This window comes from Mycetomoellerius zeteki, unplaced genomic scaffold (genome assembly GCF_001594055.1).
Source record: "Mycetomoellerius zeteki isolate Tzet28-1 unplaced genomic scaffold, Tzet1.0 scaffold206, whole genome shotgun sequence".
NCBI lineage: Eukaryota > Metazoa > Arthropoda > Insecta > Hymenoptera > Formicidae > Mycetomoellerius > Mycetomoellerius zeteki.
In genome coordinates, this window is record NW_017257021.1 from 630,568 (window position 1) to 636,567 (window position 6,000).

Here is a 6,000-nt window from a genome sequence, read left to right on the forward strand (position 1 = left end):
GTTATCATTAAGTAATAACATTTTGTCATGTTTTTTCTATTCTGATTAAATATTAGTTTAGCATTTTTTTCCTGTCTTCCTCGTTTTCTCTTTGCAATACTTTAAATACAATTTTATATTTTGTTTTATATTACAAACTTATACAACTTTTTCTTTGTACACGTATATATACTCCAGAAAACATAAATACAATTATCCTAGACACGACTAACATAAGAGAAAGCACAGCTTATAAAATGCAAATAAGTATATCTGGAAAATAATATCGTACTTTACAATTTGTTATTATATGTAAGTATAAAATTATGTTTTTCTCTTTTTTGTGCGTATTCCTGCCATATTATACTTTTTCTTCTGCAACATAAGCACGTATTACGAGTACATCTTTATATTTATATACTCACATTCATCACGCTACTAGTATATCAAAATTTAAGTGTTTGTGAAGTAGAATTATAACAAATCCATATTTATATGTTTATACTTCCTCGAAATACACTTGTATACCATAGATCTTTAATATTTCTACTATTCTATATACAACAACGTTGTAACATTGCTACAATGTTGCTGAAATATTCCAAAATGTTTCTTGCTTACTGGGATGATATATGTAAATATGTATATTATTGTATATTATATACATATATACGTAATTGTGTATACATTGTATAAATTAATTGTATATATAAATTGTATATATAAAAAATAAAATAGTGATTTTTTGATTGAATCAAAAAATGCGAAGATACAAACTTCACAAGTTAGATGATTTAAATAATGTTCATCTAATGTTGGTAATATTTGCCGCACAATGTCGAACTGTTATGGAAACACCATTTTCATTAGTTATTCGTCAGAATAGCAATCGTTCTTCGTCTCGAGTTACAGCATAAAACGTTGTGCATAAAATATACGATACATAAGATTTTATCATTTACATTGTTAATTTACTCGTTCATATGAACTATATACGAAATAAGACAACAGAGTATCTACTTTCTGCCGCAATTAATACGAATTATTACATTTCAATTATTGCATTTAGTTAATATTATATAAAATTATATGTATCTATAGAAAGTTTATTTCATAAAGTTATTTTATTATTTATAAATTATTTTATAAACTTATTCAATAAATTGTTACATTTATACATCAGTCGTGCTGACTGTTAAAATGTTATAAAATTATATAATTTTTATTATCGCTTTTTGACGCAGAATCTATATTTTCGATTTTCTGTTTGATTACATTCCCTTTCTGCATAACAAAATACAAATTCAATTTACACATAACTCGAAATTAAGCACTGAACAAAGAATATTTATTTTATTTTATTCACAAAAAATGTTATAAATAAAAACTAATTTAACTTTATATACGCAAAAACGTATGAGTTAAAAACTTTTCACATGCTTGTTACGCATCACTATATAGTACATCATATAGGTACTTCTCGTTTGGATATCCGTAAATAATTCAAATTCTATATTACTATCGAAAAAAATTTTTGTAATTCCGTATATAAATGAGAGTTCGAAAATATATGCGCAAGAACTGCAATATGGATCCTCCATCCCTATGGAATGGTTGATATTGCATCACGTTAGATCACGGTGTAGATCACATTCACCGATTTCAAATCAATACTTAAGATTAATAGTCAAATTCTAACTTTACATCCAAATGAAATTACCAAATCAGATTGAATATTAATATACTTAATAAAATTTAAACAAAAAGTAAAGGCTCCTACAGATAGACAAATAAATATGATAAGCCAATATGAGCCAACACAAGTTCTTCGTATGTGTAATAATATATATTATAATTGGATTAAATACAGACGAACGTTTCAACCCTGGTATTGGATCCTCTTCAGTGTAAATGAAAATGAAGATGCATTCAGTACGAAAATTGAGTTAATATAAAATTCAAGTCGTCAGATCATCGTTAAGCTATTATCAATGTTTGAATTCTTCTTTAATGTCTGTTGTATTTTGTCGAATATAACAAGCGTACTTATTAGAATTTATTCACTAAAATTGTAAAGTATACAAAAAATTAATATAGTCTATAATAAAAATAAAAATTAAAAGTTATTATAGGTCAATTAGAAATAAACTTACATGGATTCAGTTTAACGATGGTCTGTTACAAAAATGATGTGATAACAGATAAATGTCAAGACTGAGAGTCACTTAGCAAGTATAAATGTGTAGGAATATTCCAATAAATAAAGTACTAGTCACAATATAAAATAAAAATCACTATACTCATTAACCAGATGAAAGCCCCTATTTAAAACTATAAAAATTCCTGCTTAAATTTTTATTTAAAACATGGAAAATTCAATCTTTCGTGACCAAATCATAATAAAGAGGGTTCAATAATTCAGTATCATTTTGTAAATTTAATCCATTTTTTGTTTTTTAATAAAAATAGCTTCAGAAATTAGTCTTTTATTGTAACCCCTTTCTTCATCAAGTATCATAATTTTATTCCAATCAAAATCGTAATTATATTCAATCCTATGCTCAGTGATAACCGTCTGTGTTTTTTTATTTCTGTTAATGTTGTTGCGATGTTCACTAATTCTAGTCTTTAACAATCTTTTGGTTTGTCCGACATAGGAAGCATATTACAATTCTGACAATTTATTTTGTATATCACATTAGATCGAGAGAATGTTGGTAATTTGTCTTTTTGGGGCATTTAATGAAAGTGCTTAATTTATTAATCCCTGTATAAGCCAACCTCATGAGTTGATTACCCCTAAAAAATTTTTTATATTTATCAGAAATGTAGGGAACATAAGGTATCGTGAAAAACTTGAACTTCTCATTGGATCTGTTATTTGAATTCCTATTCGTATCTACTGTTAATTTATCAAATTTAAACTTAGCGATTAACCTTTTTTTAATGGTCTTGAATATTAAATTCAACGGATATCTATTTCTTAATAATACTTTAATAATTAATTCAAAAATTTTATTATGAAACCTGGGGTGTGATAAAGTTATTACTCTATCAATAAGATTAATGATGCTTCCTATTTTGTGGCATAACGGATGGCATGAAAAAAAGTTTAAGTACCTTAAGTAAGTTTAATATACTTAGAGAAACACGAACAATTGACCGACATACAATTATCTGTTCCAAACTACCTAATAAAATCTTTAAATTCAATCTAATAATGCATTGATATATCTGATATATGTATATAATGTAGATTTAAAAATTAAAAATGTATTTAATTTATTAATATAAATAACACTGGTCAGCACTATTTTAGCCTTAAAATAAACAAAGTTGTTTCTAATAGATTTTGATGCGCTGATTACGAATCTAGTTCCAAAAATATCGTCAAATCTTTGAAATATTCTAATCTAAAAATACAAAAAATAAAGTTATATACAAATAAACAAATTTTTGAAACATAATCTTTAAATGAATCTTTTTTTTTCAAACCCAAACTCTCCGATATTCAGAAGTCATACTTTCTTTACACATATAGATATACTTTCTCGCGTAGAAAAACAAAACGATTCAATTTGCTCTAGCTTAGCGAGAAAAAGTCAGATCAAATACGCATTAAAAAGAATAAGAATAATGCTTTAATGTGACATTCGCGTGAATTTTGAAAAAAAATGTTAGATTTTCTAGGTCGTTAAAAATAACCAAAAATCTCATTTTTTTAAATACCTTTAGATTAGAATATCTCAAAAGCTTGACGTGATACAACATTTTCGGTCAGATTTGTAATCAACGCATCAAAATCCACCAGAAACAACTGTGTTTACTTTAAAAAAAAATTAAGATTGAATTTTAGTTGATCAGTGTAATTAAACACATATTATTTACATTGAGATAATTAAAAATTAATCTCTATAAATAAATATATATATATATTGCATATTAATTCTTTTTATACTATTTTTGTACATTAATATAAATAGAAAACATACTATTCTGTACGTATGCGTCGATTAAATCATGTTTTGTGTATATTTTAATCTATTTCTGATTCACATTCTCTTCTTACGTTTGAGTAAGTTTTATAACATTGTTAACAAAAACAATAATCTGCTAAGAAATTAATTTATGCAACTTAGAAATAGCTGAATTTTTAAAAAGAATATCGAATAGAAGCAAAATATGGAAAAGCGTCAATAATTAAGAAACTTTTGCAACTTGTGCTAGATATTCTCGCCCGTTGACATTTTCTCTTGCGGCTGTTTTCCCTTCTACTTACATCGATTAATTTCAAGTTTTCGTCAGTCTAGATCTCTAACCTAAATACGAAAGTTCGTATCCCTGTATAAAGCCGACCACGTTCCTAGACTTTTCCAGCAGGCTTCATTTCACCCAAGTTAATTGAATCCTCGAAACGATGCGATTGGCGGGCAACCAAATTTCGCCAATTATCGTATCGCAGCAGCGGAGGACCGATTTGGTTCGAATTGAAAATCGCTTATGTAGACATGGTCCGAACAATATTAATTTCTATACGAGATGTGAAAAAGTATCGAAAATAGCACTGTAACGAGTTGAATGGGTCATTGCACGTCTATTTGACATTCACGAGCGAGCCAAAACTAAATTCTTCTGTCTACTGACTTCTAAATATAATCTCGACCTAGTCGCGAAAAGACATATTTAGAGAGAAGTTACCAGGCGATAGAGCCAGACAGAACCAGAGGTAATGTCTGTACGTCATCTTGTCTCACATATACAAAACATATTTCACTTTTAAAACAAAACAACGGACGCGATGATGAAGTATTCTAGAATAAAAAGTTTTTCGGACTGTAGTTTCAACAAACTTAAACGATTGAAACCGTTAATTACAATGCCGTTCCTAAATTTGTACAAAAATTGATGTTTTGTAGTAAACCGTTTTCAAGAAGCATAACTTTCTTTCCTCTCTGTGCCTGCACATATATATTTTGTCATGCTTTAAATTCTTAATTTTATTTATTAATTGTATCGTTATTACATATGAATCAATAAATTTTAGTAAATTTTAAATATTAAATGTGCGTGATGTAGATAATTATTAAATACGTATATATATGTAAATATAAATTATAAGAGGACAATTTATGTAAAACAAGCAAAACATTTATTTAAAATTTTGTGATGTAAAAATCGCACACCACACTCTCCATCTTTAATATGTATTTTTCTTTTCTTTTAGACAACCCTAGTTAACCCAAGATTTTCTAATTTCCATATTTATCAAAGGCGTCAAAAGTTTTCTGCACTAACTTGGTTCCAAACTCGGAAACTCACTCCCTCTGGGCGAACGGAAGCTCACCCGCTGGAACTGTCTTGTTCCGCTGTCACTATGGAAAATTAAGGAGGATGGATGGTAGCATTATTTCTCCAACCTGCTGTCACTGTTTAATTATAGTCTGACAATAGATTATATGCGTTCCTATGTGTATTAAATTAAGATATGGTTTTGTGTATTATTTAATGTATCTGAATAGACATGACCATATTATAGTAAAACTTGTTAGACTTATCAAAATGATATCATTGTTTCATGTTATTTGTAGAATCAGCTAATAATTCTAATCCGAAAAGAAATGTGAAATAATAATTTAATTATTTTTAATTATTTTTAATAAATTATTTTTAATAAATAAATAAACTATTTTTAAAACAAAACAATTTTTTTGTTAAATACAGATAAAAATGCAAATAAAACAAAAACTTTATACGTAATAAAAACTTTATATATATAAAAAATTTCAAATTGTTAAAAACCATCTTCGGGTATACTATTATATATGTATATAATACATTACAATCTATCAAATAAAATGTAGAGGAAGGTCACCGATACTGACATAGATCTTTTAAAGCGACATCCCCTTATTTCTTAGAAACTAACTTTTACACCTTATTAATACTAATAAAAACGTTATCTGTTTAGCTAATTAAAGAAGTACAAACTCATAATTCATATATTTGTGGCTTATTTCTATA